General features: G+C 44.6%; 1 protein-coding gene across 4 annotated transcripts in view; it reads right to left on the bottom strand.

The window, feature by feature from the left end:
- Positions 1-24,742, bottom strand: part of Sil1 (SIL1 nucleotide exchange factor) — a 231,934-nt gene extending 207,192 nt beyond the window's left edge. The window contains exon 1 of one of the 4 annotated variants that reach the window (XM_008772025.4): positions 24,610-24,742. The gene's annotated coding sequence lies outside the window, so the exon portion shown is untranslated. Of the gene's footprint in view, positions 1-2,906; positions 3,138-9,179; positions 9,203-24,609 lie in introns of those variants that run through there. The other 3 variants (NM_199376.1, XM_017600905.3, XM_039096718.2) reach the window with 3 other exon arrangements.
- Between the last annotated feature and the right edge of the window lie 6 nt (positions 24,743-24,748).

A 24,748-nucleotide genomic window follows, 5' to 3' on the forward strand; every position in this document is an offset into this window, starting at 1 on the left:
GCCACTGGAATCCACCAGATACTCTCTTGCTCTCAGCCATCTGTGGGTGCTTTATTCTCTAAGGACTCCACCTTCAGTGCCAAGAGCATCTGCGTCTCAAGTGTTTGCAAAAGTGGCTAGGGCTCCACTGTCCCTAACCAAGCATGGAAAGGAACTGCCTGGCCCTTTCAGATGAGCCACCATCCCCCGCAGCTCCTCTGCAGCCCTCATGGTCTCTGGGCTCAGAAGGCCAGATCACCAGAGAAGGGCTAACTGGCCCCGGGTTTCACTCACAGCCATTTCCTGCCATGGAAACCCACTGCACAGAGAAGCAGCCCCACCCTTCTGACTATGCCATGCCTCACCCTGCCACCCTCCACTCTGCAAGTGTGCTTCTGTCTGGCCACCATCAATCCTCCAATTCCTGGCTAATGACCTTGTCTAAGAACTTCAGCAAGACTACAGAAAGTGTCAGTAGAAAATCAAGAGTGAGGTAAAATTTCCATGTCCTGGTGTGCTTTCATGTTTGTTTTATTCCAAGCAAATACATTAAAAGCTTGCCTCCTTGTAACACAGAACCTAAAAATCAATGCTCAAAGCACAGCAACCATAAACTCTTCTTTCCGATAACAAACGTCAGGAAAGAAATGAGCTACATAAAATGAAGCAGGGAAATCAGAATGTGCCCACTATAAGGGTGGGGAGCACTCAATAAATAAAGAACTAGAAAGATTATTTTTATTTCATTTGTTTAGGAAACAACACAGTATGAATATGAATGATTGTAGTCCCAGGTTCTGAGTTATAAAGGAACGCATTGTCATTTACAAGTCCATTCATCCAACAATTGTTAGTCATCTAGTTTATGCCCAATACCACTCCAAACAACAAGAATACAACCGTGGGGCAGCCGGCACCCTCTCTGTGCATACAGCAAGCAGGGGGAAGGAAGGCAGTCAACAAGCAGCCAGACACGGATAATGCCAGGCGGTGCTCTGGTTTTACATACCAGCTTCAGAAGAAATGATATTAAAATCTGGTAGCTGGGCCTGGAGAGAGATGGCTCAGCAGGAGTACTGGTGATCTCTCCAGAGAACCCTCATGCTGGCCCACAACCAGCTGTAACTCCAGTTCCAGGAGATCTGATGCCATCTCTGGCCTCCAGGAGCACCGTACACACATGCACGGTACACAGATGTACGTGTAAGTAAAATACCCATAAAAATAAAATAAATAAGAAAGAATCAGTAGCAAATAAAGTTCTTAGAAATAGAAGAACAGTAAGAGATGATTATGTCATGGGGATATATAACCTTCATGATGAATTAATATAGTTCTTGCAGGAATTGGCTAGTTCTCCAGAAAGTAGGTTGTTATGAAGTGGGTTGCCTCCTTTACCCCTTGTCTCTCCTGCACAAATCCTCTTTGCCCTCACATCTTCTGCCATGAGTTAAAGCAACATGAGGCCCTGACCAGTCAAGACAATGCTGGCTCTTGATGTCTCAGACTTCAGACTGGGAGCTAAGATAGACTTCTGTCCTTTACAAACTATACAGTTTAGGTTTTTTGCTATAGTGACAAAAAATGGACTAAGAGAAATGGTTATATTAACTTGTCATTTCATACTCGAAAAACTCCCTCCTGAGGGTGTAACCCAGGAGAGCTGGCCCTGTCCCTCACCAGCTGCAGCCCTCAGGAGAGTACTCCGGCACCTCACCTGGGAGGTAAATACAGTAAAGCTGGCCCTGGAGGTGTGGGTGTGTGGAGAGCTGCCCCCCATGGCATGAGTGAATGAGAATTGGCCTTGCCCCTCATCTGGGCAAAGTGGGAGTCCTGGCCTAGTGGCAAGAAAGCATGAGAGCTGGTGGAATGACCAACTCAGGTAACGCCCAGGACCAGATCTAGGACTTTGACTTGGCCCACCCCATCTCTACCCCATCTATGAGCTATTAGAACACATGAAGGGGCTAGTCCTGAAGAACTGAAGCTGCAGGATCTCCATGACACAGGGCAACAACAGGATATCCGAGAGAAATCCCATGAGGATCCAGTATTGATAATGTACAGCAGAAGTCAGAGGCAATGACTCAGTGCAATGAACATTTGCAAATAAAGGTGTGGCACACCTGCCGCGGCAAGACGGTTGCTTTGTTTGTTTCCTTATGGAGAGGACAGGAAGATCTGAGGGATTAAGGTGCATGATGTAAAATTCACCAAGAATAAAAGTATAAAAAATAAAATCAAATCAGGAAAAGTACAACAGAACTGAGATGTGGATGACAGAGTCAATCAAATAAAAATAAGTGTTCCAGGCTATGCTATGGCCAGATCAGTGCCCAGGATCCTGGAAGCTGAAGCTAAGCCAGTCTGGGATACAGTACAAGCTCCAAACACAAAGTAAAGGAAAAAGAACAGCAGCCACCTTCCTTATTTCAAAACTTACTACAAAGATACAGTAAGAAAAGTGGTCATTGGACCAGAACAAAGAGCATGCATGATCACGTAGTCCAAACCCAAACAGGACAAAGATTAAGGTTAACAATTTTCATTGTCTCTGTCTTCTGCCTTCCAGCTATAATGGGTCCTCAGGGTTCTGAGTGATCCTGCCACCAAAGGTCTGCTAGGCTAACCTACATCACGGCTTTCCCAAGAAGGAGTCTGGGGCCTGCTCCTCTCTCAGTATGAAGCTGCACACCCTGTTGGAGCTTTCTGTCTCAAGTCTAACTTGAGTCTGCCCAGTTCCAAGGACCATCCTCTTAATCACAATGTTGTAGCACAGCCTTCCCGTATAAGGAGAGGGGCAATGGAGACAGCCACAGTACCACTGAGGAAGGACCCTAAAGGCCAGGGTCTGAAATTGCCCATCATATACTTAATAATTATCTGGCAGCCTAGGGCACTTTATCCCACAACTCCTCCTGTCTGACCAGTTTGTCTCCGGCCCTCCAGACGTCAGCTGTCACCAGGGAAGAATATGTGTACGTGCAGCTGGTCCTTTGCTACTGGGGTTCTTCTCTTCTTCCCTCCTTCACTAGACAGAGAGAGAAAAGGAAAGAGGGGAGAGGGGACAACATTACTGTTAGACTACTTCCTGCTGATTAGGGGTGTCAAGTTCCTTGGGGCAGGTTTGGTCTTCACTGTCAGGATATCTAATTCGTCTTGTTCTTTGCACATAACTACCTAACAAATCACAACCACCAGCAACCAACAACCAACCAGCAACCAAACAACAAGCCCCAACGTCTTGGGGCCCAGGCGTCTCCCTAGAATTCCAAATGTCACACAATCACAGAAACTACATGCGGCAGGCAAAAATCACACCTCTGCTAGAGCAGGAGGCAAATTCATAGGCAGCTTCTGTGGAAAGTCTGAAGCAGCCCCACATCCCACACCCAGTATTAAAACAAAGGCACATTCCTAGTTCTGTGTTTTAAAAAAACAAAAACAAAAAAAACCAAAATTCTCACTACCCTTATGCCAGCTGGAACCAAAGGCACCTGTAGGTGCTAACTTTGCTAACTTGACACTGTAGCTCAGGGAACCCCAGTGCCAATGGCTAAAGGGGTTCAAGGTTAAAGTAGCTCCCACCCAGAGATGACAACTAACAGAAAGTAACATAGCAGGTTACAAATGGCTCTGAAGCTGTGAAACATTAGCAAGTGATAGATCCGAAAAGTCTAGGTCTTCTACGCAGGTGGAATGATGCCAAATTAGACCGCTGGGCCTACTGAGCAGCCAGCTAGCCCTCACAATGCATTGACTATGACACTGAGAAAGGGTCTGAGTCAAGAGGGAAAGAATATGTTTTATTCATTTTATTATAATTATTAATGTATCTAACTGTAAATATTAGTGGGGTCTCCCTATAACCCTTGTATATAAATATATTGTGCTTTTATTACATCTTACCCTCCCATCTCTTCCCCTATCTTTTATCCCTCCCCCAAATAGTCCAAACATCCACTCACAGATTGAAGAAAAATAAGCAATCTATTACAATACTCCTGTTCAGACTCTCATTCTCCTTTTCATCAAAACCTACCCAATGTATTACAAATTCAATCATCTCACTCCACAGCCACAAGCCCTTGCAAGGCACTCCTTTTGGACAACTAAATGTGAGGAGTCTTACACAGCTGGCCTGTCTGGGTCATACACATCCTCTCTAGGCAGCAGTCACTGTGTAGAGTACCAGAAATGAGCTGGAGTTGTTCTCCCCATGGTGAAGTCAGAGGATTGAGGAAGTAGGAGGGACTTGTGGTATAAAACAAACCAACCACACACACACACACACACACACACACACACACACACACACACACCCCAAAACAAAAACAAAAACAAAACCCACTGGACCAGAGTCAATGGCGCAGGCCAACTTCTATATCCACACCTGGTCACCCACCTCCTTTCAAATTCTGTGCTCCAGCTACAGTCTCAGTGCCTCAATAAGCTCCACGCCCCTAACTATAACAGAGTTTCGTGTAGTCAACACTAGGCTTGAACTCCTGACCCTCCTGCCTCTGCCCCAGTGCTGGACCATAAGCATGCACCACTCACTCAGTTGAGATGGTAAAGCCGGCTGTCCACTTAATTGAGCTAATACACAGGAAAAAGTAAAGCACACTGCTGTCTACATTTGTGAGGCTGGACATGGAGGTATCAACTATAATCTCAGGAGGCTTAAAGAGAGGACAACTAGAGGTTTGAGGCTAGTCAACTACAGAGCTCTATACCTTAACTCAAAAGAATAAAAACCAGGGCTGGAGAGATGGTTCAGCAGTTAAGAGCACCCGACTGCTCTTCCAGAGGTCATGAGTTCAATTCCCAGCAACCACATGGTGGCTCACAACCATCTGTAAAGAGATCTGATGCCCTCTTCTGGTGTATCTGAAGACAGCTACAGTGTACTTATATATAATAAATAAATAAATCTTTAAAAAAAAAGAATAAAAACCAGCCCAGCTATGGTGACGCCTTTAATCTTTTAATCCCAGCAGAGGCAGGCAGATCTCTGTAGCGAGAATACTGGTTTTAAACCCAGTCATGCAACGGGATATGGTTTTGTTTTAATCCCTGGTGTGGGATATGGGGCTGTTTCAGATTGTCCACTGCAGCTGACTGTGATTTGTCTCCTGCTCTGGCAGGGAGGGGCATGATTCTGCCACCTGAAGACAGTTTGCGTTTGGAATTCTGGGGATTCTTGAGAGGGTGTGAAAATGTCAGAGCTCTGACGGGCAGGGGACGCTGCTGCTGCCCTGCTGCTGGTTCTGCTGCTGTGGTTTGTCAAGTGGCCATAGCAAAAAGATGAGAAGAAACTGGATATCCTGATAACAAAGATGGACTTGCTCCAAGAAACTCAATGCTCCTAATCAGCAGGAGTCTAAAGAGATCCACAACCTCTTTCCCCTCTAATCTTCTTTCTCTCCTGCCTAGTGTTGGGGAGTTGGAAGGGATTCGGGTAAAATAAGGGGAAGGGTGGTAAGATATAAGAACTCAATAAAGTAGCTCAAAAAATACACCTATAGATCTCTGTGAATTTGGGACCAGCCTGGTCTACATAGTGAGTTCCAGGACAGTCAGAGCTACATAGTGAGACCTTGTCTCAAAACAAAAACAAAACAAAAACAAAACAAACAAACAAACAAACCAGATGGCTCGGCAGGTAAAGACACTTGCTGCCAAGCCTGATGACTGATGTTCTACTCCCAGAATCCACATGGTAGAATGAGAATCAATTCTGCAGCATAAATACATGCACGTACATGTGTGCACACACAAAGACACACACACACACACACACACACACACACACCACAAATATAAACTAGCAAGCTGACAGACTATTGGAAGGTGGGGCCTAAGTGAAGGAAGAATCCTTACGGAGCATGTCTTATCCTGACGCCTTTGTCGTTGTCTGCTTCCTGTCAGGCATGAGACGAGAAGCTTCTAACCACATGCCTTTTCACATATCCTGCTCACTCGAAGTTCAGAATCAATAAAGCCAAGACTATGGACTGCAATGTCTAAACCTATAGGCCAAAATTAATTGTTCTTTAAGTTGTTTTTCTCAGGTACTTGTCATAGGAAAAGAGTGGCTGGGCCTTTGCTGGGCCTTTGCCTGAAGAGCGCAACCCCATGCCACACTGTGTAGAGCGTTGTTTGTTCTTCATAATTTTACTCAACCACCATCTCAGGATAGCCTTCCTTGATAACAATCCATGCCAAATATTTTGAAGGAATGCCACTCCTTTCTCTCAATACACTGTTACCGTTTTCTTATTTGTGTGATGGTTTTGATTAATGTGGACATCCATAAATACACTCTAATAGGAACTGTATATGAAGAGTTCATGAATGAATCTCTGGGCCTCCAAGTATGGGGAATGTAACAGACATTCTGTATAAGTTTATTATTAAAAAGGCAAAACTTCAGAGACAGGAAATGAAAGTTTCCAAATCAAAAGATTCTACTTAGAGAAGCTGTTCTCCCTAAATGACCTGAAGCCCAATCATTTCTCCCTTCCCCCTTCTTTTCCAAATTTCTTACAGAAGTTACTTTCTATGTCCTGCCATTCTTCCAAGGGCGGTAGCCATAGTGACAAGCTGGCCTACTGCCAAAAATAGTCTAAAAAGATATCACCTTGTCTGTGTGTTCTATCTGGTCTTCCAAAATAAAAGTCCACAGCAGAGGCCAAAGCAGAAACACAAAATCCTTTACCCAGTAAAGACACAGAACCAAACCACCAGCCGCCCTTGCAAGACATGAATGGTGCCCGGGGCAGTGGTGCCCCCAAGTGACCTACCCAAAGGAAAAGGGAAAGGAAGAAAGGTTGCAGAGGCAGGCACACTGCTCCCCAAAGGGACTTTAAACTCTTTCTTTACTTCTTGTAGAAAGCATAAATGTACAAACATTAACTATCAAAGTGTCCCCTGATGAGGCAGCTTCAGAGGACTATAGATCATGGCTCACAAAGCAACATCGGCAGCTCAGAAGTTCATACAAAGCTCTAATTGAGGCCAAATTCTCTTCTGCTGAAGCTGGAGGACCTTCCCCCTACTTTTTCATTCTTGAGATGGCAGGACTGGGATATGGAGAGACAGAAATATTTACTGAGCATGACACAGTGTCAGATATAGTGAAAGATTCTTTAAAGATATAGGAATAGTAATGCAAGTCAAGAACATATACGTGGACTTTTGATAAACTGCAAGATTAAGCAACTAGTCCAATAGCAAAGCCAAACAACAAACTGGATCACCCTGAATCCAAATACTTTTTTGTAGCTCAGTGCCATATTGATCACGTGTCTCCTCCCTTCACCACCATCTTCCTAGCCAGAACTTGGAATGCAGCTCTTGACAAGTGCTCTAGAAAAGAAAAGGCCTGTCTTCCCCACCAAGACCACCACATTGACTTGAACAAGATGCAGTGCATCTGCATTTCCTACAGCTTGCCATCTACAGCTATGTGATAGTGTAATAATCACTGGGAAGTTATAAATATCATTCATTACCAGAACTCAACAACAAGCCAAAGTATCACCAAACCTCACTCTAGAGAACCAATGAGGTGACTGAACTTACAGAGCATGGGTAACTGTTATGGTTTGTATATGCTCAGCCCAGGGAGTGGCACTCTTAGGAGGTATAGCCTTGTGGGAGTAGGTGTGTCACCGTGGGTGTGGGCTTAAGACCCTTACCCTAGCTGCTAGAGGTCAGTCTTCTACTAGCAGTCTTCAGATGAAGGCGTAGAACTCTCTCTGCCTACATCATGCCTGCCTAGATGCCACCCTGCTCCCACCTTGATAACGATGAACTGAACCTCTGAACCGGTAAGCCAACCCAAATTAACTGTTGTCCTTTATAAGACTTGCCTTGGTCATGGTGTCTGTTCACAGCAGTAAAACCCTAGGACAGTAAGGGATTGTTTATAGAAGCACAGATGACCATGAAGCAACCACACTAGAAAGTCTTCACCCAGCATGCATGACAGCTTCCCCCATATGCATGTAGATGGAGCCCCCTTCAGCTAACACTCCCCAGCCTAATATTCTAGCACCTTCCAAGATCCCACATGCAATTAGGTCAGAATTATATACAAATACTTGGAAGGAGTGCTAAAACCTGAAGTGAGGGTCCAAAGACCCTCCCCACTCCCTCTTGATATGAGGGAGTGTCAACCACCAACAAGCTGGATCATTGGGATGGTCTTTCACAATCAAGCACCGCTGATCTAATGAAGAACATGGTCACTCTACAACACTGGATGAAGCGGGGTTTCCTTAAAATTCTAAAAGAGGTCCTGGAAAGATTACTGCATGATTTGGAACACATACTGCTCTTACAGATGAATCAAGTTCAACTTCCAACACCCACAATGGATGTCTCACAACCACCTGTAACTCCAGCTCCAGAGAGATCTGATACCTCTGTCCTCCACAGACACCAGCATTCATACCTACAGACTCACACATTTACACTTTTAAAAATAAATCTTTTTTAAAAGCCAGATGTGGTGGTGCATACCTGTAATCCCAGCACTCAAGAATTAAAGGCAAGCGGATCTCTAAGTTCAAGACCAGCCTGATCTCCCTTGCAAGTTTTAAGCCATCCAGAGCTACACAATGACACCATGTCCCCAAAATAAAACAAATGACCCTCCCCCAAATAAGAAGTCTCTGCCTTTCCCAGGAGTCACTGCTGCTATGCACTGAGATGATAATCCTGTAGTCCAGAGCACCCTAACCCAGTGTCGGCTGTGCTCCCAACACCTCCTCAGAAAGTACTTGCAGGGGATACAACCCCATCTGAAGTCTCCACAGCTCTTCCACCTATGTAGAGAGGGTAACAACTCCATACCTCAGTTGTCATCTCCTACAAGGAATAATACCCACTCATTGTGCTGTAGTTCAAGGTCAGCCCCTCCCCCGTACTTATTTCAGAATCTGCCTCTTATCAAAGTCTATGTCAGCAGATTATTATAATGATAACTATTATTCCATTATAATAACATTATTGTGCTTTTTTTCCTGCACTTGACAATCTGTTGGCTGATAGGTTAAACTGGTACAGAAGCAATAATTATGCCATGCCTTCTCCTTTCCAAGCAAGCCTCTAGTGTGACTCTTTACACTAAGTCCAAATAGAGCAAATGATCAGCCCAATGATGTTAATGGGGTGTATCTGGGATCACTCACCAGGCCTTTGGAGGTGTCTGCATACCTGCCCACTGTCCCAGGAAGATGAAGGAATCGAGGGAGGCACAGCCAGAAAACAATTCATTGTGGAAAACACCAACAAGGCTGGATGTGTCATACACCATATGCAGAGGAACAAGCAGTCCCAAGTCACAATGTCACACCACAGCAAGAGAGGGTGAAAAGGACAATCAGTTTCTCTACTGGGTATTCTCAAATAAATGGTTCCCAGAGAGCTATTCTGCCAGCTTCCCCATACACATTTCTTGGCAACTGCCAGTGAAACTGGCAATAGGGAGAGGAGGGAAAAACAGAAGGCTATCTCCGGGCTCCTATTTTGAAGCATAAAATCAGCATCCTGGCCACGGTGCCTTCTTTATGCAGAGCCCACTAGGGGCTAGATGGAGTCTGGAGCCCAAAGCAAAGAGGCAAATCAGGAAGCCTGTCAGCCAAAGTCCCTGAATTTACCTGTCACACTGTTTATGACAAACAAGGCTGGAAAAGATATGACTCTCTGACTGCAGAATATCAATATTCCTGAACTACATATCAGCCCTATTAAAGCAAAGACCACCCACAGCAAAGCCAGCTAAAAACATAAGAGAAAACAAATCCCACCAGGAGACCAGGCTTGGCCTGCTTTGTCCTCTACCCTGTAATACACAGGCTTTTTTTTTTTAAAGGAGGAGAGGGGGTGGAAGGTTATTTGAATTTAAATTACCAGTGAACACTATAATTTGTGTACAAGGAGAAAAGGGACATTCAGGAATGCTAAGCACAGGCTCCGTGGGACATGTGTGGCTGAGGCAGTAGTGGCCCTGGGGGCTTTTTCCTTTTGCTTCAGCAAACTGCTTTCATCTCTTGGGAGCAGGCAAGCCAGTAGGCAAAGCCCATGCAACACAAAGAGCCACTGTCCCCTAGGACTAGGAGGAAATTCAGACAACCACACAGAAGGAACAAGATTAATCAAAAGTCAGCCAGCTAAGGAGGGCGCTCAGAAAAGTGTTACTAGGACAAAGACCACATCTGCCTTATTTACCACTACACAGTAGCCAAACAAATCTGACACACAGTGGGTGCTCAGCAAATAACAATAGGTTAAATGCTAACTGTAAAGGATACTGGGTTGGAAGTGATTCACAAGAACTAGAATCTGTTACTAAAATCTGTAACAGAAGGACCTTGGCTTGCAAAGAAAAAATAAAGGAGATTTTAAAGGTGAGTATATACAGCTGGTGTCCTAATATGAAAGGATATTCTAGTCAGATTGCAGATACGGCCCTTGAAGGACACTGAGGAAGCGTGAAGAAGTAAGACAGAAGAGGGGATCAAATGGCACAAAACACTGACCATGTGCCTACTTACTATGTATATACCTGAAGCCTCTATGGGGTGCAAGTGAGGAAATAAGAGCAAAGAGGCTAAACAGCCTTTCAAGTCTCCCAGCGAGCAACTGGCTTGAACCTGGGCACAGCCAATGCAATGACCCAAAAGATTTCTACCACACTGTGTCTGATTGCCTCCAAAGGCAAGCTGGCTTTGACTTCTTATAAAGAGAATGCTCTTACCAATCCACGCAAATCAACTTGGTAGCCATGTTTCTGGAGTTTGCTAACTGGAATTACTGATTCATACTTTTTATGAATTTCAAATGTCTATGAAAGTCCCTGAAACTACAATCTGGGAGAGCAGCTAAGTCTGCAGAAGCCATAACTAAGCTATCAGCTGGTGTACAGCTGATCATGGCTGGGGAGAGCCTGAGGGCTGGGGAGATGGCTTAGCTGGTAAAGCACCTCCTGCACAAGGATGAGGGCCTCAGTTTAATTCCCAGCACCCACATAAAGGCCATCCTTAGTGGAGGCCAGGGGAGGCAGAGATAGGCAATGCCAAGGAGAGTGTCAGCCTGACTGGCAAGACCCAGCTCCCAACAAAGAACCCTGTCCCAAAAAGCCAAGGTTGCTAGCAAGGTGGGGTGGTGGCAAGGGTGACAGGGGTAGGGAGGAAGTATGCCTTTAATCCCAGCATTTGGGAGGCAGAGGCAAAGATCTGAGTTTGTGGCCAGCCTGCTCTATGTAGCAGGGTATACAGGACAGTCAAGGCTACGTAGAGAACTCCTGTCTCAAAAAAAGTGACTAGCTTCAGGTGACAGCTGGCATCCACTTGACATGTACCTTGACAAACATGCACCAGCACACACAAGAACACATACACAGAGGGAGAGAGAGGGAGAGAGAAAATATGACCTCTACACACCCTAACAATTTTTTCAAAGATTGAAAAAGAACTTCCCCAACTCCCAGCTGTGTCAGTAATGCACAGAATTATGTTTGAAAGCTTTAAATTTTGATGCAGGTAGAAATAGCAGAGGTTGCATGCCAGTGATTGCTGCTTGGTCCTTAGAAACAAATGAGCCTTCCCACCATGGTGCTCCTGCATCCCAGAGTTTGCAGAGAACGTCCCACCCTTGACCTCGGGAGTGGCAGTCATGAGGGAGGGTGATTTATAATCCGTATGTCTCAAGAGACCAGCAATACAGATAAACTGGTGTTTCTAGTGGAGGTGAATGACCTGCACAAATCCAGGGACAGCAAAGGACGATTAACACTCTGTCTGAGGAGGGCTATTCATTTTGCCTTCTGTAGAAGGACTTCCATCAGATAAATGTGGGTCTTTAAAGCTTAGGAAAGCTGATGGTTCACCCAGGTGTACAACAGCTGCTAGAAAGACCTACAGGAAGAGGCCACCCAGCAAAGGAAAGCTTCATTCGTACAGTGAGGAAGGCCTCCAAGGAATGTCCTATATGCCAAGCCATGTTGTCCGAATATTAATCCAAACCAATCCTGCACACTTTATGTTTTATCTAAGGACTGCATGAGTCCTTCCAATTCTATTCCATACTCACCTCTTTGCTAAAAAGATTTGTAACTGGTAACAAAGCCCTCTCCCTAATAGCAGCAAAGTCTCAGCAAAGAATAGGTAACCAAGCTGCCAATTCAAACTCCCCTAAAAGATTCTATCCCAGTGGAGCCTTAGTTTCGCCTCACCCTGACTGTCTTCCAACAGCCAATGTAAATTAGAGTCCTGAGTCAGGAAGGCTTAAAACAAAAGCAGAACATAACATGAGGATTTTGCTCCTGCCCCAGCTAAGACAGCTCTGAGAACCCAGAGAAAGATGACAACCAGAACCCAAGAACAGAGCAAAGCAGTGGACATGAGGGAAGGCCGCTGAGCAGTCACAGCACTGTTGCTGCCGCTGAATGGTCAGCCTCACACGTTTACTATAAGAAAACAAAGATGCTCTAAGTATCATATAAAGTAGCACATGTGTAAGTCTTTCTTAAAATAAAGTGTTTGAAAGGCCTTCAAAACAATTAGAAAATACTGAACATATTTTAGGCCTGACTGTCATCCCAAAGACCCTTGAATGATAAACTCCAAATCCAATCTTGTCACCTCAGAACTACAGTCTATAGACTCTGGGTCTATGTATTTGCAGAGAAATTTACACCTCAGGTATAAAGCTGAGTGAACTCTAATAAGAACTCACATATAGATCTATGCGGCAATGTTATGAACATTAATGAGGGCTGGAGACGTGGCTTGGCTGGTAAAGTCTTTGCGCAGCATGCACAAAGCTGGGTTCAATCCCAAAACCTCATAAGTCACATGTGACATTGCACACCTGTGATCCCAACACGTGCAAGGTGGAGGCAGGAGGATCAGAAGTAGTTGAAGGTCATCCTCAGTTACATAGCAACGTGGAGGCCAGGCCTGCTTATATGACTCTCATCTTTTGGGAAAAAAAAAAAGCCAGACATCATGGTATATGCTTGCTGGTTCAGTTAAAGGCAGAGTCAGAACAACCCAATAATTCAAGGCCAGCCTGCCCTCCAGCTAGTCAGGGCTACAGAAGGAAACAGTGTCTAATAGCAGCAACAATAGCAGCCAGGGAGATGGCTCAGCAGGTAGAGGCGCTCATACACAGACCTGCTGTCCTGTGTTCAATCCTCAGGGCCTACAAAATGGCAAGAGAGAATGGACTCTAGAGAATTACCCTCCAGCCATCCTATGTATACCATAGCATACATGCAACTGTACTCTCATACAAAATAAAATTAATGAATACAAATTATTAATAACAGGAGAGGAATATAGTTAAGGGAGAGTGCATGCCTTGGGCCCAATTCCTAGTATCAGTAATACAAACTTGAGGGCTGGAGAGATGGCTCAGTGGTTAAGAGCACTGACTGCTCTTCCAGAGGTCCTAAGTTCAAGCCCTAGCAACCACATGGTGGCTCACAACCATCTGTAATGTGATCCTATGCAGATGTACATGCATATAGATCTCACACATAAAATAAATCAATCTTTAAAAGCATCTCCCTAAATTTAAAAAAAGTTAAGTTTTTTTTTAATTACAACTTTGAAAATACACACAAAGATATATGAGGAAAAGCCAAGTCTTCCCTCGTTCCCATTCCCAGTCATCCAGATCCCTCCTCACCAGAGACATCATCTGTTTTCAGTTTCTCTTATGTTCTTCCAATGACATCTCAATTGGCTAGTTTCTGTCTTGGTTGGGAATCACATCAGCAGCAACATTCCCCTTCCCAAAAGGTAAAGCCAAACAAGTAAGCACTTCCAGAAACTGCCAGAAATGTGAGAACCAGCAGGGAGGTCTTGCCCGGCAAAAGCTTCCATGGCGGTACCAACTCCCCTGGACACTGTGCCGCTTTGCCCTTTGGCTGGCCACATTTAGGCCATCGTTTCATCCACTTCCTTCATGTGTTTTTGCTCATGCAGAGCTCTTCACAGACTGTTCCATAACCCTGTGCTACACCAGCCTGAACACTGCAGCTCAGGAACTGTCAAATGTGCCTCAGCAGAGACTGGGCCAAAATTCACAGACGTCTCAGAGACGCCATCTTTCAAAACCTACTTTGGGAGCTGAAGAGGTCGCTTGGTGAAAGAGCACATATGGAATGAGCATGATGGTCTGTGTCTTTAATCCCAGCACTTGAGAGGCAGAGACCGGCAGATCTCTGTAAATTTAAGGCCAATTTGGTCTACAGGGTGATTTACAGGACAGCTAATGCTATTACACAGAGAAACGCTGTCTCAAAAGATGAGAAGAGAAGAGAAGAGAAGAGAAGAGAAGAGAAGAGAAGAGAAGAGAAGAGAAGAATTTAATGAGCTGGAGAGATGGCTCAGCTGTTAAGAGCACGGCTGCTCTTCCAGAGGACCTATGTTCAATTCCTGGCACCCACATGGCAGCTCACAACTGTCTGTAACTCCAGTTCCAGGGGCTCTGATGCCCTCACACAGTCATATATGCAGCCAAAACACCAATGCACATAAATAAATAAATCTTTTTTAAATCTTTTTTTTTTAAAGACCTGAGTTAGGTTCCTAGCACTCAAGTCAGACAACTTACTGCCTGTAAGCCAAGTTCTAACAAATTAGATGCCACTAGCCCTCATATGCACACACCATACATGGACAGGGATATACACAGTGTAATATTGTAAGTTGCTTTTCATAACCCAGCAAAGTCAGAATACATGGGTGTGGGACAGAGAACCCCAGTGATGTTCTACAATACCAGCCCAAAAGCCTGAGTTACTGTCTATTAAAAAATTAGGCATAGTAAACCAGAGCCAGGCTTTCACCAAAACATCCCTCAAAAACATACAGGTATGTCCTCTACTATTCTTCTATGAATATGCAAATTCTGGTCTCTATTCAAAGGTCATGAACAGGTAGCCTATAGGTGAAAAACAGACCATGGAGACTGTACCAAAAAAAAAAATCTGTTTCTAGCTTCTCTTGTCATAAGAATGAGCTCATGAGAGCCATGCTTGCCCAAGACAATGACAAGCTAACAAACAGCTTTCCCTCATGAACCACTTAAACACTCCAATCTGACACGGGCCCACCCTTTTTGTTGCTTCATACTGACATGGCCCTGAAAATATTTAAGTTGAGGACTCCTATTCAGTGAGGAACAGAAGAAACTGCTCAAATGAACAGATACTTAAACGGACCAAACAGCAGAATTCTGTATTAACAAGCTTTTATCGAACACCACCTCTGTGCCAGAAACTGTGCTGGGGAGTGAGTACCCACGAGGATAAGGAAGGCACTCCCTAAAGGAGGTCTAATCCATAAGCATAAGACAGAGTCTAAGAAACCGGGCGGCTTTGGGTACGGCAGACTTAAGAATAGAGCACGGTGAACTCACTACCGCTGGGCACCAGAGAAGGAGGATTTTAACAGTTCTCAGCTCTCGGTTTCCAAGTATTAATTCAATGACATTCATGGTGTCTACAATATACGCAGCATTATGCTAGGAGACACAAAATAAAAGTACACCCCATGTCCTTGAGCAGCTCACACAATAAGAGACAAATAACTAACCAGAATAAGGAGTGCTGGATTCAATTACCAAGGTGTTGCTATGGGATACCGATAAGGAGTTAATGGGGCTCACCAAAGAAGACAGCTCTGCAGCATAAAGCAGGGCACCCAGAATGCTCTGGCAAAAGAGCAGGCAGGGACACAAGCACATGGCATGCTTAATGCAGCACATGACTGGCTTGTTGGGAGCAGAGGGACAGGTGAGTAACAATGCACAGTGTAATTCAAGTTGTTAGCCAGGGAAGCACGGCCACAGGCTTGGAACCCCAGGACAACTTACTGCAGTGGGTGCCATGGAAAGCATCCAGGTCTGTGTGCACTGTGCAACACTGGAAGTCTGCAAGCAGCAAACCAAAGCAAGAGATAGGAGCTGGTTTCTGTAATGACTGAGAAGCACAGTAACAGGGAACTGAGCAGTAAGACGAGGTAAGAAACTGCAGAGGCTTGCCAAGACGTTTAAAACAATGTCATTTTCTTGAAAATTCTCTAATTCCATTTTTTTAAAACCAAGTCAGACTGGCTTCCCACAGAATAATGAGATTTCACCCAGCTTCATTCCAAAGAATAAGGCATAGGCGCTACAGTTACGGTGCTCAATTTTAAAAAGTAAAATAAACTGGTTTGAGATTAGTGTGGTGAAAATGGCTTCAGGGCATTTTTGTCTATTTCCATTTATCAGTTATAAAGACTTTAAATTGTTTTGATTTTAATAGAATCACACTCTAAACAACTCAGCTAACCAATCAGACCTTTTGGGTTTGATAAAACAGTGTCTTATGTAGCCAAGGCTAGCTTCAAATCCAAAAATTATATAAAGACGTCCTTAAGCTCCTGATTCTCCTGTTGTACCTCCCAAGTGCTGGGATTACAAGCATATGCCATCACACCCAATTCAGATATAAATATTTCTTTATCAGGAGAGAAGATTCAGATAAGGTCTCTGTGCAGCCTGACTGTCCTGGAACTAGCTTATGTAGACCAGGCTGGCCTCCGCCCCAAGTGCCTAAAGGTGTGTGCCACCAGACCAGCTCGTCTTAAGTCTTAAATAGAAAAAGTCAACTTCAGCACAAAGCTGTGCCTTCCTAGCCCTGTACCAATGGCCAGAAACGAGCAGAGAACTCAGAAGAAAGTTTTACTGAGGCCTAGAATCCCTTTATATGAAAACTGCTTCACATCTGGGTGAAGATCAGAAAGCAAGAGACCTCCTCCACACAGGTTCTGAACCAGCCAGCCCAAGTCCAGAAAATCTTCATCCTATAGACTACTGACAGCAGGGCCGTCACACTGCACCAGAGGAAGCATTTCCCACATCTCTTCTCTCAACACAGCTACAAAAGGAGGCGTTGTTAACCCGTTCTATAGACCCGATACTAAGACTTACAGAAAATAAATCTGGTAGCCAGCAAATAGCATAACACCACACACCCAAGTAAGTCTGTTTTAAACTTTTCTGACATGTACTCTTTCTTGTTCCCTTTCTTTCTCTTTTCGGGATGTATTCAAGGCTTGTGTAGGTCACCAGATACAGTTCACTGGGATCTGCAGTCCTATTCCTAATAGAAATCAATGCAGTCTGGCCAGAGTACTATTTCTGACACAGAGAAAGACTCAAATCGTATTTCTTCTGAGGAAGGGGCAAGAAGGAAGATACTCCTCATGAGCAGAAAACAAAGGAGCATGTTAGGAAGCCCTTGGCTGTGAGACAGTAGGTGAGGCAGGGCTTTCTCCTTCCCCACAGATTCCTTTTTTTCTATTACCAAGGATTTTTAATCACAAAAGCATCTTGCGTCTCTATAATGTCTTCAACAATCCTAATAATTTCTATGCCCACCCTCTGTTAGCCCCATGGCTGGTATCCTGGCTCTCACTAACACCAGAATCCCAGCAACGTAAGTAGTTTTTTGTTTTGTTTTTTTTTTTTTTTTTTTTTTTTTGGTTCTTTTTTTCGGAGCTGGGGACCGAACCCAGGGCCTTGCGCTTCCTAGGCAAGAGCTCTACCACTGAGCTAAATCCCCAACCCCACGTAAGTAGTTTTAAAGAGGTACGTGGCCCACTTAATTTCCCTAGGGCTCACTTTCATCACCAATAGAAAAAACTCATCAATTGCAAAACCAATGCATTGAGAAACTAGAGAGGTATCTCCTGGCTGTAGAGCCCCAAACCAAACAAATGAACACAGAGACGAGGGCTACAGATGTAGCTCAGCTGATAGACTGTTTGCCTAGGCACTCAGAGTCCTGGGTTTGATCCCAGCACCACATCAACCCCTGGGACACACTTTAGAGGTAGAGGCAAGAGGATTAAAAAAAAAGTTTCAAAAAGTTCAAGGTCATCTTCAACTATTAAATGACTTAGAGGTCAGTCTGGGCTATAAGAGACTCATCTAAATAAAACAATTATTAATAGCTACACACTAAATAGGAACCATGCTTACAGGGGAGTGGAGAACTGATCTCTTCCAGCACAGAGCACCATGAACAAATGGGTCTAAGGATGGAGACTTTACATCACAAACACGATCAAACCCAACTTCCTGCTGACTATAAGAGCAAGGTTGCCTTTAAATACCTAGCTTAGGAGCTGGTCCCTGATGCAGCAGGATTCTTAACCTCTGGGAACTGTCTCAAGCTTAAATGCCTTTAATTTCATGAGGTTTCCACAACGGAAGCAGCGATCTGACCAAACTCTAGAAAACTAACAGGCTTCAGTACACTGGACCAGCATTGCTCAGTCACACCTCCAGTTTAATTGGCTGTAAAAAACTAAGCTTGAGACAGTAACCAGAGGTAAAGAAATGTCCACTTAACTGAGGCACGTGCCTATAATCCCAGCACAAAGAAGGTTGAGACAGCAGAATCAGAAGTTGAGGTCAGTCTTAACTACAGGCTAACTTAAGCTTAATAGCAAGATCCTGACAATAAAATATAAAATTAAGCCAGGCACAGTGACGCATACCTGTAACCCCGTCAGAGTTAAAGGCAGAAGGATGAGGAGTTCAAGGCCAATCTTACTACATACTAGATTCAAGGTCAATATGGACTACAAGAGACAGATACACATACATATGAAATTAAAATCAATACCTTTTGGGAGCATCTCTGGTTCCTCTTTCTGTTTCTGAACTCTTACCATACAATGCGGAAGGGGCAATAGACGTGCTGAGAGAGAAGTGGCTACACATAAAGGTCGGCTCACCTGTGCCACTTACTCGGCAGTGAAGAAAGAAATGCCGATCAACAGACATAGCAAAGTCCCTTGGTGAGCTTCACGTCCAGAGCAGCCCTCAGAGGCGTGCCTCCCCGTTTCCCTGTGGACAGGAAACGTAACCTAATCCTCAGACACTACCCACCCAGAGAGTCCAATGGAACACAGACTGGGCTGTGAAGACAGCACACAAGGACAGAGGAGCAGGTGGTAAATCAACACCTCAGAGTCCAAGGTCTGGAACCGAGACAGTGAACAAAGCCAACTCTAGCCTCTTTGGAGGAGCCCAAGTAGAAGCTCTCGCCCACTCCTCTCTGACTGCACTAAGGACTTGAAATAAACAATCCGCTTTTGTTGTTCTGAAGTTTGGGAACAAGGTCTCACCTTTCAGTCCAGACTTGCCTGGAACTTCTTATGGAGCCCAGGCTGGGCTGACATGATCCCCCTGCCTCAGACTCCCAAGGGCTGGATATAAGGATAGGTCATGAGGCCTATCTTAAAGGCATCAATCCCCAACCACTTTAAAAAAGAATAACTTCTGTTTTGAAGTACTAGGAATAATCGTAAGTAAAACACAAAGTCCTATCTTATAAACATCTAAAAAATAAAGGGGTGCGGGAGATGGCATAGCAGTTAAGAGCACTTGATGCTCTTCTAGAAGACCCAGGTTCAATTCCTAGCACCTACATGGCAGCTCACAACTATCTATAACTCCAGTTCCAAGGACTCCAACATCCTCTTCTGGCTTCAGGAACCAGGCATATACATGGTGCACAAACATACATGCAGATAAAACATTCATGCACATAATTTTTTAAAAATTAAAAAGCTGCCAGGCAGTGGTGGCACACACCTTTAATCCCAGCTCTAAGGAGGCAGAGGCAGTCAGATCTCTGAGTTTGAGGCCAGCCTGGTCTACAGACTGAGTTCCAGGACAGAGTTCCAGAGCTACCCAGAGAAACCATGTCTCAGGAAAAACAGTTAAAAGCTAGAGTCCACCAATCCTGCTACAACCTGGAACTGGTGTTGAACTATGAACTGAAGGATGACAAGCCAATCAGCAAGTTAGAAAATGGAACCGAAGAGGAAATTCATAGCTTTGACCCTCCTGAACACCTCCAAGACACTAACTTCTTTCCAGGATGGCCCTTAGCTGCAGCTAGTCATCTCATTAAAAAAAAAAAAAAAAAAACCAGCCCAGCACAGACAGATCTCTGAGTCTTCCAGGCTGCCTGGAAGATTCCAGAGCAGTTAGGGCGGGATAGTGAGACAGTGACTCAAGAGGAGAGGGACCAAGAAAGAGGCTGACTGAGGGAAGTAGGGAGGGCCATAAGACCGTCTCAGCTTTGAAAATGAGCACCTTAACAACAGGAACCCTTCACTTTAATGTCCCCCAGGGCCTGCCTTGAGAAAGGTGAGTAGAACATCCCACTGATGACTGCCAACCACAGCAGAGTAAACGCAATGAACAAGGGAGGAAATCTGAAGCGGGAGCTAGCTTTAATTCCTCACTGCACCAAGCACTGTATGCAAAGACAGGCTCTTACTGTGCTGCCCAAGTCTGTATATGACCCAGAGCAAACGTCCCTTGCAGGCATAACGAAATATGCGCCTCCACCCTGTTTCTACCTTAGCGAAAATACTAAACCTCAACTTCTCCTCCAGTAAAACAGTATGATGCCTCTCTTACAAGGTTAGTTTAAGATGGATGAAATATGCCAGGTGGTAGTGCTACAATGCCAGCACAATCCCAGCACTCAGGAGGCAGAGAAGGCAGGTCTCAAGTTCAAGGAAAATGTCTTAATTAGGTTAACTGATGTGGCAAGATAACTCTGAACATGGACAACCACAGGGGTCTTTGCGACCTCCACAGCCAGCAAAGTGACAACCCCCGGGGGAACAAGAAGGCAGATTGGTTCAACATGACTCAGTGGCTGGTGTTGGTTCAAACTTCTGGAATCTGACCCTCGGTGGTTTCCTTTAAGCATGTTTAAGCACAGCACAATTTGGTGAACACTTATTCTGTGGACAATTAACCTAATCCTGCATTCACAAGCAGATAACAGGTTATGCATTCATTCCTTCCTTTGAAGGAAAAACCCTGTGTGTTTAACATTCCAGGTTCCCCTAGCGCTCATCTGTAAGCAGAGACCTTCTTGCCTCCTGCAGACACCACCTCATGGTCTGGACCATGAACTGTACAACCGTCAAGAGGGCTGACTAGTAAGTGTGCATGAACTTCTCTCTGCTCTTAACTGAGACTACGTGACTAGTGACTTCAATTTTTGTCTTGACTTCCCCAAAACAAAGGGCTGTAACTCAAAATTGTGAGCTAAAATGGCCTTTCTCCCTTAAACCTGTTCTCACCAGGGCAATTTATCACAGTGACAGAAATTAAACGACTGCTGATAGGAGCCGGAACAGACTGCAAGCCTGGCCTGACGGAGGTCCCCACTGACGGAGGTCCCTACTAATGTCTTCAAATGCCAGGTTAAAAGACTGCACAGGTGTCAAGAATGGCTCTTCAAAAGTCAAGAAGAGCCCATGAGGTTCTCCATGTACTTGAGCAAAGAGAAGCCATTATTAATAATAGAAACTAGAAGAGCCCATCATCTGAACAACAGCTTATCAATAGTGAGACCCATAAATAAAATGAAAAAGAGGGCAGAATACTTTCTCTTCAGACTACATGTAATTAAAATATGAAGCTCTCCACTGACAAGTCTAAACCTTGACGCTTAAGTACATCGTCGCTCAGAAAGAGGAGAGATTAGCACCACACAGATGGGTCTCCAAACTGACCTAATCTAGAATTAGAGATGCCTGTGCTGCAGGCCATAGGGTTCGATCACCAGGACTGACCAAAGACAAGCCCACAACCTCCTCCACTCCTAGAGTGAAAACCTTTGTGCGCTCCTGTGTCTGGAGAGCTTTCATGACCATCATTCCACTTGCCCAGCCTTTTAAGTAGTCTTCCCATTTTAAGCAGTGGAAAGAGGTGAAAAACTTGCCCATGGTCATATGGCCAATAAGAGACAAAATTAAAATTCTTGTTTACCACGCCTATTATGTCCTCCTCTAAAGAACTGTTCATTTACCCAGTGGGGAAGATAAAGCAGAAAGAAAAGTTCACAAGTTTGAGGCCAACCTGGGCTACATAACAACCTAGGCTACAAAGGAGAGGTCACATCTTAAAAAAAAAAAAAAAAAAAAGAAAGAAAGAAAGAAAAAAAATAACAACAAAAAAAAAAAAAAATTCAGGCGGGGCAATAATGCCAGGAAGCAGCGGTGCACACCTCTGATCCCAGTACTTGGAAGGCACAGGCAAGCCTGGGATCTGAGTTCAAGGCCAGCCTGGTGTACAGAGTGAGTTCCAGGACAGCCAGGGCTACACGAAGAAACTTTGTCTGAAACATGCCCCACCCCACAAAAAAATTAATTAATTAATTCAGATTGGCTTTCTGAAGAGAGGCTTTCCCAAGGGACTGGAAGACAGCCTCCATAACAGCTTCCTTTAGGAGAAAGAATGAGAATAGACAGGAGGCAAAGGGTGGTGGTGAACATCTTTAACCCCGACACTCTGGAGGCAGAGGCAGGCAGAGCTCTCCTAGTTTGAAGACAGCCTGGTCTACATATTAAGAATTAAGACAGGGCTGGAGAGATGGCTCAGCGGTTAAGAGCACCCGACTGCTCTTCCAGAGGTCCTGAGTTCAATTCCCAGCAACCACATGGTGGCTCACAACCATCTGTAAAGAGATCTGATGCCCTCTTCTGGTGTATCTGAAGACAGCTACAGTGTACTTATATATAATAAATGAATAAATCTTTAAAAAAAAAAAAAAGAATTAAGACCAGGACAGCCACAGCTCCAGAGTGAGACCCAGTTTCAAAGAAAGAAAAAAGTTTTAATCAATCTGAAGACATACTAGTGTCAAGGTCTTATAACCATGTGCCATTTAGTTTTCAGGAAAAAAAAATGTGAGATGCTAATGTGACTGATCTCTGACAATTTCTAGGTGTGGGTTTTCAAACCTGCTTTGGAAGGTAGCCATATCACTCAGATGCTGCCCACCCTCAGCCCCCAAGGCCACACCTACACACAGCACAGAGAGAGTAGACTGGAGCTTCTGCTGTGTTTGCTATTTCAGAATCCATTTTGTTAGTTTTCAGTTTCATTTAATTGGCCTTTTTCCCTGTCATGAGACATACTGGGGCTCAAAGCTGGCCTCAGTAGAGATGAAACAGCCTTCAAAAAAAATAAAAAATAAAAAAAAACAGGAAAGAGGAAGAAAACAACATTAAATGCCATGAGGACTTTTATTTCTGAGCTGTCATGTGCCTACTAACACACTCCCCTTGCCCATATCAGTAAAATATGCGGTGTTTTCTATTGCCAGCTTCCCTAAAAGAGCACAAATATTAATATGCAGGTTGAACTTACTACCTGAAAGAAAGGCCAAACCTGATATGGCAGGTTCATCTTAAGCATTCAAGAGCCAAGTGCCAGCGGAAAACACTGACCAATTTCTCCCTCATAAATAGCAATCCTAATGTTACAATATGGTTTCCACTAAAATCTTATCTAATCTCTAAATGTATTTCTTATCAGAGAAACTTTTGAGTACAAAGCTAAAAAGGCCATACACACAGAGAGAGAACACATACACACAGTCTTTCACACTCTCAAAACAAATACCGCTAGTATTTGTAAACACATCAGTTTCTTCTCTTAGCAAACAGGGAGGATTCATTTTCTTCCTGCCCACCTATCGTGGGTTAATCTAATCTAATCATTCCCTCAAAGCAGTTCGAAGTTTTGAGTGGGAGAGCCAGCTGGATTTGAACAGAAACCAGGCATTATACATTTTAAAAACTGATTCCTCGTATGGGTCATGGAGATTAGATAAACAGAAGGTCTCAAGTCTTCTGGGCTGAATTGAAACTCTGTAATCTAAGAATTACACTGAAATCTCGATGCTCCTGCCTTACTCCTTCGTGCTGGGATTGCCGGCACACACTATAGTGTATACACCTAGTACGTGTGGAGCTAGGGATTGAATCCAAGGCTTCATCATTGAGCTACATCTCCAGCCTTCATCAATATATACTTAAAGGCACCTAACAGTGCAAAAGGGAGTTGTTATTTTCTCAGCTGTTGGACATTTCTGAAATCCAGTTCTTTCCAAAAGGTCATCTGAATGGTAATACTGCTATGTGAGCAGCGGGTGCCTACATAATACTTCATCCGAAGTTCCTGGAGAAGGCCTAGAGATTAAGCACAAAGTAATTTGAAATCACAATAAAGTCTATACCCTTATAACCTGTGCATCAAAATAAAGTTTTACATCTACCGGAGCAAATAAAACACGTAAAAGAGGAGGTAGACTACCAAAGGGGTAGGGCGCAATACTGTATGTCAAGAGGTACCGACCAATTACCAAAAAGTCAACCCTGGAAGTATCTTAGAGAGCAACATCTAATTCATCCCTTCTTTGGACAGATGTGGGAAAACTGAGACCGAAGGTAGAGAATAAAGAAGGAAACTCAAAACATGTGCAGGCCAAAGCCACTGCCCCCTCTTCTGGCGTCGGAGGGGTCACTGCGCCGCTAAAAGGAAAATGACAGAGCACAGCTTTTGAGCTGCCAGCCTAGGCATCTCGCCTGCGAGGCACTGTGGTGGATGTGGTGGGACCCGGGACGCTGTGGGAAGGTGCGGAGAGCGCGGGAGGGAGGAGGCCGCTAACGGCAGGAGGCCGGGCCGGTCCACTCTGCGTCCCGCTCCAGGGCCCGGGGCCCCCACCTCCCCTACCTTCGGCTTTCCACCGCAGCCTAGGGGCAGACACAATCCCCACAATTCCAGGCGGCTGCAGCGGCAACCAACTCCTCCTGCGCAAACGCCGTGCCAGTGGCTGCCTGAATCTGAAGGCGCGTGCCTATTACGTCATTCT

This window comes from Rattus norvegicus, chromosome 18 (assembly GCF_036323735.1).
Source record: "Rattus norvegicus strain BN/NHsdMcwi chromosome 18, GRCr8, whole genome shotgun sequence".
In the NCBI taxonomy this organism is placed as follows: domain Eukaryota; kingdom Metazoa; phylum Chordata; class Mammalia; order Rodentia; family Muridae; genus Rattus; species Rattus norvegicus.